This window comes from Phacochoerus africanus, chromosome 6 (genome assembly GCF_016906955.1).
Source record: "Phacochoerus africanus isolate WHEZ1 chromosome 6, ROS_Pafr_v1, whole genome shotgun sequence".
Lineage (NCBI taxonomy): Eukaryota > Metazoa > Chordata > Mammalia > Artiodactyla > Suidae > Phacochoerus > Phacochoerus africanus.
This window is the reverse complement of record NC_062549.1, coordinates 100235535-100249255: the sequence shown is the minus strand read 5'-3', so window position 1 is coordinate 100249255 and position 13721 is coordinate 100235535. Positions and strand designations below refer to the sequence as shown.

The 13721-nt window shown below is 43.9% G+C and overlaps 1 long non-coding RNA gene across 2 annotated transcripts in view; it reads left to right on the top strand.

Annotated features, from left to right (window-relative positions):
• LOC125129758 (uncharacterized) overlaps positions 1-6945 on the top strand; it is a 116686-nt gene extending 109741 nt beyond the window's left edge. For both annotated transcript variants that reach the window (XR_007135533.1, XR_007135532.1), the window contains one exon: positions 6774-6945. This is a non-coding gene — a long non-coding RNA (uncharacterized LOC125129758). The remainder of the gene's footprint in view (positions 1-6773) is intronic.
• The last annotated feature ends 6776 nt before the right edge of the window (positions 6946-13721 follow it).

Genomic DNA, 13721 nt, shown 5'->3' with positions numbered 1-13721 from the left:
AAAAAAAGAAGATCCTGTGGTTAGGAATTGTGGGGCAAAAAGCAGCCAGAAACACACAGGAAGGGGCCAACCTTTCGCCCAGAGGCATGGCCAAACACTGAGGGTTATGGAGTTTGAATAGTGGGGAAGGAAGAGCATTCAAAGTCCAGGGAAAATGGAGGCAAGGCTGGGAGCCCCAAGCTAGCATGACCTGTTCTTTTTTCTTTCTTTCTTTCTTTCTTTCTTCTTTCTTTCTTTCTTTCTTTCTTTTTTTTTTTTTTTTTTTGTCTTTTGCCATTTCTTGGTCCGCACCCGCAGCATATGGAGGTTCCCAGACTAGGGGTCTAATCGGGACCCGAGCCGCATCTGCAGCCTACGCCACAGCTCACAGCAACACCGGATCCTTAACCCACTGAGCAAGGCCAGGGATCGAACCCGCAATCTCATGGTTCCTAGTCGGATTCGTTAACCACTGAGCCACGACAAGAACTCCCCTAGCATGACCTGTTCTTGTAATGACATTACCTTAGCTGGGGCAGAGGACTCTGTGTCAAGGCTGGCTTCACAGGGTGAGGCAAGATTATGGAAGGCCAAGGAAATGAATTTGATGTCATAAATAAAATAAAAATCTAACCTAATCCAAATGTCAGCTGCAGGCACCATGCCCCTTGAGATCCAGAAAAGATTGGCTTGACTCTCCAGTCCACATCCTGCGGAAAGTTCAGTGCCCTCCCCAAGGTGTCTGTACTTTCTCAGAGCAGTCACATTTTTGTGGTCTCCTCTGGTTCTGGAATTAGTTCGCTTTATCAACGCTCACCTTCCTGTGCATGTGGCCCTTCTAACCCAGAAGTGAAACTTGGTCCATTTCCTTGAAAACATCCCACAAACCTTATAAGGCCTTTGCTGACATTTTGAGAAAAATGGAGGGAGGATTTACCTTGCAACAATGCAAACCAGATAAAATTTAACATTAAAAAAATCCGCATTCTTCAAAGGTTCCTCTGCAATTTTCTGGCTACGCTGGTTTTCTTCCCACTAAGTTGCTGAGCCCCTCCTGTATCTCCCTTCTGTCCTGTTACCCCTACTGCGTGTCTTGCACAGAGCTGTTAGCCATCTCTTTGGTTTTCTTGTTTCCTGCCCACCTCAGGATCTCACCTCCCACCCCCACGTCTATCAAGGGGTTTTCTTAAATAAAGACAGTTGCCTCCCCAACAGGAATTCTTTTTTTGCCTTTTTTTTTTTTTTTTTGTCTTTTCTAGGGCTGCACCCGCTGCATATGGAGATTCCCAGGCTAGGGGTCTAATAGGAGCTGTAGTCTACGCCACAGCCACAGCAACTAGGGGTCTGAGCCATGTCTGCAACCTACACCACAGCTCATGGCAACGCTGGATCCTTAACCCACTGAGCGAGGCCAGAGATCGAACCCACAACCTCATGGTTCCTGTCGGATTCGTTAACCACTGAGCCATGATGGGAACTCCCCTAACAGGAATTCTGATGCAAGCTATTGAGTTTTGTTTTGTTTTGTTTTTTCCATTCTGCTTCATAAGAAATGTCTCAGAAGGAGAATGGCAGGTATAAATGACAGACTAAAAGGTGGGGAAACTGAATGCAGAGGATGAGTAGGAGAAAGGAGGAAAAAAAGAGGGTATGGAGATGATTTTGAGGTTTAAAACCATGTCAAAGGAAGAGAAACAGAGGTTAAGGAAGTCCAACCAAGTTGTACTTACAGCTGTTTCTGAACTTGGTTCTGAGAGATTCAGAACTGGGGCTGGAAGGAAGAAAGAGTTTGGAGAAGGGGGCTGTGCTGAAAGATACATGGATGTTCAGCCTCCAGCAAAAGTGACATGAGGCCCCTCACCTCTAGCCTGAATTCTGCGCCTAGGACCTTGCAGCATGACTAGATAGCAGACTAGAAATCCTTCCCCATAAATTCCATAATCAGACCTTAAATAATATTTGCAGTTTTCATGTTTTTATTGTTTTTGCAGGTGTTCTATTAATAGGAGTCATAGACAAGAGTTCAATAATTGTGAAGGGAGAGCAATAGGAAAATGAAACTTCTGAAAGCAGGTGTACATGAAGAAGTTAGAGCAGCTGACCAGCATGTTAGCTAAAATGTGTAGTTGTTCTAAGGGGGCCATGTTTTAATAGAAGAAGATGATGGATTCTTAGCAAAAATACACACTAAATGTCCTGAGACTCAGCTCTTGATGCCTGGAGAAAGCCTGGTAGGTTGGCCTACACTGTCAGAAACAGGCCTCTCTGTTATTCCAGTGTCATCTCAGCTTTAGATGATAGTGTCTAGAAGGGAAAAACCTACCCACAGAACTGATATTCTAGGTAACCCAATCTTTAAAGGAGGCATATTTCTCAAAGCACATGCAGTTGATCCCAAAGACACTTGAGAAACAAAGTGAAACTCTGAATCAAATATGCTCAGGAAGCACCAGCTACCATTGAACTCTTTCTCAGCTAAACACAATGTGAACAATTCTCATCTTTAGTCTATGTAAGAATTGCCTGCCGTATTTATTTAAAATGCAGTCACTCGGGTTAAGCACATCATGTTTGCACTGCTCTAAAAAATACCATAGACTGGGTGGCTTATCAACAACAAAAATTTATTTCTCACAATTCTGGAGGCTGAAAGTCTGAGACAGATCATGGTGTCAGTATGGTCAAGTTCTGGTGAGAGCTTTCTTCTGGGTTGCAGAGAGCTGCCTGGTCTTTGGATCCTCACATGACAGAAAGAGGGCTCTCAAGCTCTCTGGCCTCCTCTTAGCAGGGTGCTAAACCCTTTCATAGGGCTCCACCTTCACAACCTAATTACCTCCCAAATATTATCCACTGGGATTGGGGCTTCAACATATGAATTTAGGGGGCAGGGATACATTCAGTCCATTGCACCACCCAACAAGCAGTCATTCTCTTTCCTCCTTCCGAACAGAATCCCGATTTCATTCACATCACCCTCCTCCTTCTTATAGCCATTGGTTTCATTCACTGTACTAATCATAGTAAACCCTTTCTTCTCGCCAGTGACAATTATGGTCAGGAAGACAGAGGAATTCTGCTGGCATCAGGTTCGCCCACATAATTTGTGAGGCCCTGTGCAAAATGAAAATGTAGGGCCCTTTGTTCAAGAAGCCAGAAAAAACCCTACCATTAAAGATACTAAACTATAAAGCATTTTCCTTTCTTCTGTGATCTCTCTCTAATCTTGCCATGGCATTTCCTTATTTGCTGTTTACTGTCATCCTAAGTCAAGAAAAACTAAAAACCTCAATTACTAGCATTACTTTTATTGCTTACATTGTGCAACACCAATTTTAAATACAAATGTAAGAAGATTTAACTTGTATGAAGAATCACTGAAATCACACAATTTGTATTATGTGGCTTATACACATACTTTGTTCTGACAAGGAACAGTGAAAAGGCTGTACCAAATTCAACTTTTATTTTACTTCTTGATGGGCGCACATTCTACCGATGTTCAATGGAAGCCGACACTTTCCATAACAAGCTTGCTTTGTACACGTTTTGAGGCTTTCAGAATGCCCACACATCCTGTGCTCACAGGCCATTGTGAATGCTACATGCAAACAGGGTAGCAAGGAAGAGCAGAGACACACGACTCCCTGGCTCATGCTTATGTTCCACAGTCCCATCAGATGTCACTTACAAAACACAAATTCAAAGAGAAAATTACTAAGAATTTCGAGACAGTATGAGTCAAGTGAGCATTAAACCAAGTACAAGGCCCCTTAGAATTCAGGACCCCACGCGACTGCACAGGTCTCATGCCTGTGATGCCAGCCCCAGCGGGAGGCTCCCCGAGAAGGGTTTACCACTCTCTTAAGGAGACTTTCCCTCTGCTGGACGCCTTTGTGGTGGTCTTTGGAAGACATGACAGCCATCTTCCAAGGGGAAAACCTGAGGACAAAGCTGACACAAGGAAAGAAGATAGAAAGGATATCTTTGAAGAGGATATAGAAACTCTGAATGCGCCAGTTCCTATGGTCACTTGGAGTTGAGTTTTCTCTTGAGAGCATCCCAACTTGGCCCCAACCCAGAAATCTACATTTTTTTTAATTTTATTTTTTAAATTTTATTTATTTTTTTGTTTTGTCTTTTTGTTGTTGTTATTGTTGTTGTTGTTGTTGTTGCTATTTCTTGGGCCGCTCCCGCGGCATATGGAGATTCCCAGGCTAGGGGTCTAATCGGAGCTGTAGCCGCCGGCCTACGCCAGAACCACAGCAACGCGGGATCCGAGCCGTGTCTGCAACCTACACCACAGCTCACGGCAACACTGGATCGTTAACCCACTGAGCAAGGGCAGGGACCAAACCAGCAACCTCATGGTTCCTAGTCGGATTCGTTAACCACTGCGCCATGACGGGAACTCCAGAAATCTACATTTTTGACTAGCACCCTAGAGGATTCTGATGCAGGTGGTCTAGGAATCATATTTTGAGAAGCTCAGCTCTAAAATGATAGCACACATCCCAGCTGAATGGGGAAAAAACATGTTTCCATGAGATGGATGACCTCGATTGACTCAGGTGGATGCCGCAGATGCGTAGTTCTTTTTCATTTTGACTGTCATTCCTAACTTTGTACAAAGCTCAACACACCCTCTCCACTTCACACAGATACACTCTTCACTCTTTCCCTCCTGGGTGATGTGAGAGGATTTCCTGACTCCCACGATACCTCAGGGAAAAGCTGCATGCTGTACAAGTTATTTTAGAATCTCAGGACTCTGCAGGGCTCACCCCACCCCTCAGTCCCCAGCGGCTGATCTAAATAACCTCAGAGAGCCGTGGCTGCTGCCGCCCTTGCTAAGCAGGGTCACGGTGCCAAACTGCCACTCCTAAGTAAACATGGCCCTAGGGTTCTGACCTGCACTTTCCTTCTAGGGCTTGAGCTGGCTGAGGCAACAGAGACATCCACAGCTGGGAGTACCTAGTAAATGGGGAAAAGCAATCAGCACTGGGGCCAAAAGAGGGCCTGAGACTCAGCCGTGGTCCAAGTAAAGTGCCCAGCCCACAGTGGTCCAGAAAGATGAGGCAAAGGGGCTGCAACGAGAACAATAGGACAGAGAGTGTGGCAGTGGGAGGTTGAGATAGATACAGACAGAGGCTTTCCAGAAGTTACTTTATTAACATAACTTAGGTGTCATTTAAGGGGGCTTGTTATGAATAACAGAAGACCCCTTTATCACTCTCATCTCTTAGGAAATCCCAAGGTGCCAGAATTGAAGACCAAATATATATTACATATAAAATCTTTTTTTTTTTTTTGGTCTTTTTGCCATTTCTTGGGCCACTCCTGTGCATATGGAGGTTCTCAGGCTAAGGGTTGACTCGGAGCCGTAGCCACCAGCCTACGCCAGAACCACAGCAACTCGGGATCCGAGGCGCGTCTGCAACCTACACCACAGCTCATGGCAACGCCGGATCCTTAACCCACTGAGCAAGGCCAGGGATCGAACCCGCAACCTCATGGTTCCTAGTTGGATTTGTTAACCACTGAGCCATGATGGGAACTTTATATATATATATATATATATATATATATATATATATATATATATATAAAATCTTTTCTTACAGATCGAATTGGAGCTGCTGCTGTCAGCCTACACAACAGCAACACCAGATCCAAGACCTATCTATAACCTATGCTGCAGCTCGAGGCAACGCCAGGTCCTTAACCTGCTGAGCCAAAACAGGAACTCCCAAATATATATTTCTTATTATAAACCACAATATCACACCATAGAAATTGAAGGGTTGGTGTTTGTTTGTTTGTTTTGTGGTGAAGGAAAATGTAGCATTTATTGCAGGGCACCAAACAAGGAGTTCCGGACAGCTAATGCTCAAAAGACTCGAACTTCTCAATGACTTTCAGCAAAGTTTATTTATTTATTTATTTTTAATTTAATTTTATTGAAGTATCATTGATTTAGGACATTGCGTTAATTTCTGCTGTCCAGCAAAGTGATTCAGCCATTCGTACACTCATATGGCCTCAAGCTGATTCATTGCAGAGAAAGGGACCTATAAACTTCTTAGTAAATGCATTTGTGTCCCAGCAAATGGGTCACACCAAGTAGAGGTTCAAATCTTCTGTATGGTAGAGATGGCCATCTGGCTGTGAGGGGGCAGAGAGAAGAGATGGAAGATTGTTTCTAAGTCCTGTGTTAAAAGTGAGTGGCCTTCAGTTACGTACCATCTTAGTTCGAGGAGAAGCATCACCATCTCCCAGGGAAATTATAATCTCCCTGAGGCTAAGGACCACATTTTAGTCCTTCGTATCACCACTCTCTGGTGAATTTACATCCTCACCTGTTGAACTGACTTGAGTTGAGCTATTCCATTCTCAAACGAGTCATTTTGATTTAGAAAGCAGTAAATGAAACCAGGGCCATTCCTCTGGAGTGGCAAGGCCAAGAGGCACCTTCATGAATTGGGTCAGGGGAAATGAGAAAACGAATCTCATCCTACTCAAATGCCTTATTTGAGGACGTGATCCTTCACATTCAAAGTAAGTAAGAGACTGTTGCCCCTCGTCTTATCCTCTTGGTACCTTCTCCCAAAAAGTCTCTCTTGGAATCCTCGCTTCTGTAAGGGCAGCGGTTCCACCACTGGAGACTTGCTCCTTAGAATTCAGGATCACCCTCTCTGGACCAAAGTTTTAAAATGTAAATACCTCTGGGAGAAGTAACAGATTACATCCCTATTACTTTGTATAAATGCATTTAACCCAGGCTTTTCTCTTAATAGGAAGGACGGGGCTCCTCTGGGGGCTGAGAATTGTGAAAGAGGAGGAAAGAAACGATGCCCAGAGAAGAATGGAATGTATGGGGCAGGGGAGAACAGTGTTCGAGTACCAGTTGGCCTCTGTCCCAATCTTCCTGAAGTCTGGCCCTGAATAAAACCAATAATAACAAACACACTAGCTTTTATTGCCCATTTTGTGAGACTCATTTCTTCTCAGTAAAACTCCTTTCCTTTAGGCTATTATCCCCTTGTAATTAAAACAATATTTTGTATCCTCCACGTGGGATTCCTTTGAAACAGTGTGGATAATACACAATGGCACTCTGAAAGCTTTTATTTAGTTTCTCTTGAGTCAAAGCAGAAGCTTCCAGGACAGATTTATCATGCTAGGTCTGGAGAGTTATCTCAACTCACATGCAAGATAGCGGAGCCCCAGGAGAGATTCAAAGCTCCCTTTCTGGTGTGAAGAAGGTGCAAATATAAGATCATCTCTGAACCTGTCATCGAGCCGAATGACATATCACCTGTAGGGTCACTGGAGGAAGTGTGGGGGCTGTAACACAAGCAGAGCAGAGAAGGAGGCCTTATCCCTTCTAAGCAAACCATCTCTGACTTTTTTTTCTACTGCTGGGAAAATGTATTTTCTTTAGAAGTTCACCTTGGAAAAAAGAAAACTTTAAACTCGAGGCTCCTCTGGGGGCTGAGAATCGTGAAAGAGGAGGAAAAGATGCCCACTGTTTGGTCTTTTCAAGGGGCACCAACAGTGGACCTCAGTGTCCTTATCTACAAATTGGGTTGATAATGCCTACCTCAGAGGGCATTTAGCAAGATCAGGGGAGGCTATGTGTGAAGACCTTGCCACAGCCACACACATGAGAGATGACCGTGGGTGTTAGCTCCCTTTCCAATCTCTCTCCACAGACCGTAACCCAGAGCTCACTTTGGGGAGCTACCATGCCCAAACTCCTAGGTTTCGTTGCTGACTTCTAGTCTGCTCTAAACTCCATTTCTGACAAGGGAATGCCTCTTATAGGTAGGGAAAAAAAATGGATTTCCTAACTGTCCCATAACCATATTTTCCAAAACCAAAGGTTGAAATGCATGGCCTCACCATATGGACGATTGGTTGTTTTCCTACTTCAGATAAGTTAACTTATTTATGTGGAAAGTCTCTCAAAAGCTAAATAATTGAGTCACATTCCATTATGTAAAGAACTCTCTTTTCAAAGAATGAAATGACATCAAAAGAAAGCAAATTCAGCACACGCGCACACAGGCACACACACACACACACACAACTCCTTGATTGTTTGACATCAGGACATCATCACAGACACACCTTCTCATTTGCTAATCATGAAGGATGGTTGGAGTTGGTTGCCAACAATGCTTTGTCCCTGTCACCAGCCGTGGGTTGACCTTTCTTTGCCCAGCAGCCTGGGACATTTTGGTCTCTGGCTGTGTGTGCTGCCATTTACTCAGACCCACAGATCTTGTGACACACACTGTGAGTGTGACTGAGCTGAGATGTCTGGAAAGAGGTCAGTGTTCAAGCGATGGCAAGGAAGGAGAAAATCTTCCAAAAATAGAAACATTAACAGATGTAAGGTTGAGAAATAAGTCAAATTGTTGCATTATGATGTTGCTTTTGGTGGTTTAATGCTATGGCTCATTTGTGCCTCCCTTCTTATAACTTTCAGCTGGGGGTCCAAGACTGCTTATTCCCATTCTCCTCTCCTCACCCTCCCTACCATCTTGGAGAAAAACTGCTTGAGGGCAAGGACTGTGTCTTCCAATCAGCAATTCAAGGCAAAGGTTGAATGAAAGCCCTAGTGAATTATTTAAATAATGAATTTGACATTGAAGTCCAGGCTCGGTATCCTGTGTGTAGCTGTTTCTCTCGGGTTAGCACCATCCTTTATGGAGCTAATGTCCAAATCTATAGAGAATTCTCTACAGCTGCTTTCTCTTCCTCAGATGGAATGGCACCAGCTTGACTAGACTGAGAAGCACAATGATCTCCCTCTCTGCTGGCTTAGTTCTCGAATTCTTGCCAGTTGCTGGACGAGTCTTACCTATAGCCAGGACCATCCTTTAAAAAAAAAATGTGAATTTAGCAAAACTTATCTCAAACTTTTTTTCCACTCTATCTTCTCACAACAGTGGCCGCCTCCTCTCCCACTTTCTTCATTGCTACAGTGCCCAGGATCTTACTTCTCCTTATCAGAATGAATTCTTGGGGAGATAAAATTATATTGGATAAATATACATCAGTAGCATCAATTTGCCTGAAGGAACAGGTCAGCGCCTGCCTTTGCCTACTCTTCTCCAGCTCCTTAATTAGTCCCTCTCCCTCCATTCTTAGCCCTATTCCATTTCTCCCAACCATCCCAAGGCTATTAGTGTGATGGTTACAAGCACAGATTTTGGAGTCTAACTATATGACCTTGAACAAGTCATAGACCCTTTTAGTAAAATGAGTTCAATAAACACTTACCTTTGGGGGCTACTGTGAGAGCGAGTGAGATGATATGTACCAAGGGTTTAGTACTGGGCATTAAACAGGGTAAGTGTCTGATAAATGGTGGCCATTATCACTCAATCTAAGCAATCTCACATTCTTGCTAATTCTTGCTATCACCTCAGTTTTGTTTTGTTTTTTCTTTTTAGGGCCACACCTGTGGCATATGGAGGTTCCCAGGCTAGGAGTCTAATGGGGGCTACAGCTGCTGGCCTGCACCCCAGCCACAGCAATGCAGGATCTGAGCCGCATCTGTGACCTACAGCACAGCTCACAGCAATGCTGGATACTTAACCCACTGAACGAGGCCAGGGATTGAACCTGCATCCTCGTGGATACCAGCTGGACTCATTACTGCTGAGCCACAGTGGGAATTTCCTCGCCTCAGTTCTTAACACCCAACTCAATCTTGTACATAATTCTGATCCTCTCCCCCTGAACTTGCAGCTCTTTGAGGTCAGAATTTTATTTGTCTCTCCGTGGCACCCAAATAATTCCCCACATATAACAAAGTGTGCTCAGTGAATGCTCCGTGACGAAATGGGACCAATACTCTGATTTATATAAGATGTAGTGCGGCTGGCTCCTGGGTTCCTAAATTATTCATGAAGATACAGCTCCTCTTCAATCAGTCTTCTGATTAAGCTCCTTTCTAGTTTCCCAGCTCTCCAAAGAAGACTAAACATTGTCTTCCTGGAAGTCCTACTCCTGAATCCCATTTCAAACTGGGGCTAAAGCCAAAGTATAATCCTGGGCATGAGTGCTTTGCCCCAGCTTCTCCATGGCCCAACAGATAAGGGGTGGCTTAAAGTCCAATCATTTTAATCTCCACCATTTTCTTAATCTTATGTAAAATGGATATTTTTAAAATATCACTTAATTATGGACTTATGCTGTGCAATCTAAGTAAAAACAGTACTTGCTGTGCAGAAGCAGCTTCAGGATAAGAATCCTAACATCCCCTCCTGATTTCCTGATTTCTGTCCCTAAGCGCCAGCAATATGAAAATTCTGGAGTCATCACTAACCCTGCCCCATGCTCACCAAGAGACCGGTTGTGGTCAACTTGAGCTGGGGCTCCAAGCACAGTCCTGTCCTATGGCTGGTCTAGGACTAGGTACAGGTGCTCCCAGATGGCCTAGTTTGCTGGGAGCAAACAGACTGGGATAAGTAGAGGAGGTATCTTTTCCCTTCCATTCATTGGGGAAACCACCCTGGCCTTAGGTCTGGCTTCCTTGGGCCCTGACATTGGCCCAAGTCACTCTCATGTCCCCAGGTGTTGTCCAGCAGATAAAGGCATGCATGACAAATAGCGAAGGGCCTCCAGGCCTGAGTGTTGATGAAGTCCCACCCCCAGATCCCCTTCCATGTGCTGAACTTAATCCAGCCAGAAATGGCCTTCTCAAAGCCATGAAAGCCTCTCTCAGGCAGGTGGAGAAAGTCTATTTCAGCATGAGATCAGAGATTCCCTTTCCCGCTGGGCAGATTGCTGCCTGAAGCTCTTGCCCTTTGTTGCCCTACATCATCAGACCTCAGGTCTCTGCATCTTTATTGTAGGTGTTCCATCTATTTTAATGATGAAACAGAAAAATAACTTCAGTATGGGGGCAATGGGAACAAGCCACACTGAGTACAAAATTTTTCCTGTACTTTCATATTAACATGCAGCCCTCAATGATGGCAAGGATGATGGCATCCATCAGAAAAAGGGCAGAGTCTGCCTTGGGAAGATGGCTCATTATTTCCACTAATTACTTCTGTGCTTTTGTTTAAGCCATTTCCCAGCCTGGAAGGACTTTTCCCCATCAACACCCATCAATTAAAGTTTTACTTATTCTTTAAGACCCAACTCAAATGTCACTTTCTCCAAGAAGCCTTTTCTAATCCTCCAGTTAGAATTAATTGCTTCCCTCCCCATGTTCCTGGGACATTTATTGTAGAATATTCTCATGTTGTTATGTTAAACTGTTACATAATATTTATTATGCAATATTCCTATGTCATTATATTAACCATTATTTATATAATATTTATTACATAATATTCATATATCATTATATTAAGGTATTATCATAAAGATTTACACATTGACCATCCTATAACCCAGACTCAATGAAGAGAAACTATTAAGATTATGGATTACACTTTATATCTGATCCATATGTCAAGTTTTAAATGTACATAATTTGAGGGGAAAAAAACAACTTCTTGGGCATCATAAATCACAAAAACTAGCTGTTCTGGGAAGAAATCTGAAAGAGAATATAGCCATGAGGCAAACCACTTGTTCCCTCATCTGCTGGGACACCCATTCAGTTTGCACAAAAGGCATTAAATCTCACAATTAAAAAGGCCCTGCTGACCAAGCTCTCCATCATTCCAACTGCAATTCAAACTCACTTTCACCTGAGGCCACCCATTCCACTGTTAAGCAACAATAAAAACCATCATGAAAAGAGCTCTCGAGAATTCCCATTGTGGCTCAGCAGTAATGAACCCAACTCATATCCATGAGGTTTCAAGTTTAATCCCTGGCTCTGTTCAGTGGGTTAAGGATCAGCCATTGCCATGAGCTGTGGTGTAGGTCGCAGATGTGGCTCGGATCTGGCGTTGCTGTGGCTGTAGGCCGGCAGCTGCAGCTCCGATTCGACCCCTAGCCTGGGAACTTCCATATGCTGCGGGTGCAGCTCTTAAAACAAAACAAAACAAAACAAAACCTCTCATTTACTGAGTTCCTATGTGGAACAGACCACCTGTAGGTGCCAGAGTATCTCAGATAATCCTCACGAAAATAAAAAAGTAAAATAAACTTGCCCAGAGGTACAGCTAATAAGTGGCATATTTGAGAAATTCAAGCCAAGGCCTAACTCCTAAGCCTGTGTGGTCTTACCACGAGGCCTTCCTGCTTCCTTAATCGTGGGAGAGTTTTCCTAAGTTTTATAATTTAGGGGGAAGCTGCAATTTCCACCCACGGTTGTGAGTGTTACCCTTCGAGACCACCAACACACATTCTAATTCACCTTCCCCTTTACCAGCTTCTTAATAATTAAGAACAGGTGGCCCGACTCCATGCCCTCTCATCTCCAGGCTAAACATCCTTCAGCTGCTGTCTCTCCTACAAAATGGCTTCGGATCCCACCCTCCGAACCCTGTTCGCTTTGTCTGGCTTCTCCTCAAGGCAGCACCAGGAGGGAGCCATACTCTCCAGGTATGGCCAGGGCAGCAGCACCCCCTCTGGCACGTCGTCCCCCAGCTTCAGGGTAAGTTCTTCTCAACGGTGCTGCTGTTAACCTGAATCACCTCCAGCCTCTCCACATACAGTTGGCTTTTTAGGACTACGTGTCAGACTTGCCATTTATCCCTGTGAAATCCCATCTGGTTCTATCTGGGACACCCTTTAGTCTGCTGAGAGATTTCTAAACCCTGATCTTATCACCCAACAAAGCTGCTAAGACTCTCGGCAAATTTGATCAGTATGGTCTGTGAACCATCCAAGTCATTAATAAAAATGTTGACTGAGACCCTGCAGCAAATGACTAGAGACCTCCCTTAAAGTTGACACAGATTCATTAACCATCAGTCCTTCTGTGTGATTGTTCAACCAATTACAAATCCGCTTAACTGGTACTGGGCTCACAGGTCTGCATCCTGCTGAAACCCACCAGCCTGGTAACCCCATCAACAAAGGAAATGAGCTTAGCCTGGCATAACTGGTTCTGAGAGAGCTCCTGTTGTTTTACGAAGATGAGTCTGGCAGGGTGGATCCTGAACCCACACTGCTTCTCCTGATGGTGTCTGTACATAAACTGGGAGTTGTAATAACTTGATAAATCACCTGCAGTTGCTCCCAGAACCCTAACAGGCCAATTACTTATCCTAACACAAAACAAGAAATACTTAAATGTAAAAGATTAGCCTAAAGTTAAATTGGAAAATTGATCTCTGGTTCTCTGACACCTTCCTCACCCCACTTGACTCCTATGATTTCATGAGACTGTCTGATCTCCCAAGGCTCCCCACCTTGATATCTTATATCATTCCTGTCCTCCCTCAAGTGCCCCAAGTTCCACAATGAACTTTTCCTGACCCCCTTCCTCCTCCATCCTGTTTTCTGAATGTACTGATCTTAGATGTAAGGGTCTAGATTTGAATGAAGTATGAATGATTAATTGCTCTGCAAGAATGTTGGTATTTTTGAAACAGGAGCATAGTTAACTCCAAATAATGTCTGGTTAGCGAAAATTAAAAGCCATGGAATAAAACTGGGGTAAAGAAATGCAAGCAGAATTAGAAATTTCTTTTGCTGGAGGGTTTTATACTAGTTTCTTGAATGAAAATAAGAGAAATTTACTCTGGTTACAGAAAAGGTATTTTAAAAGGGCAACAGGTATTATCCTCAATGGATGGGGATGCTTGAAAGTCAGACAGAAT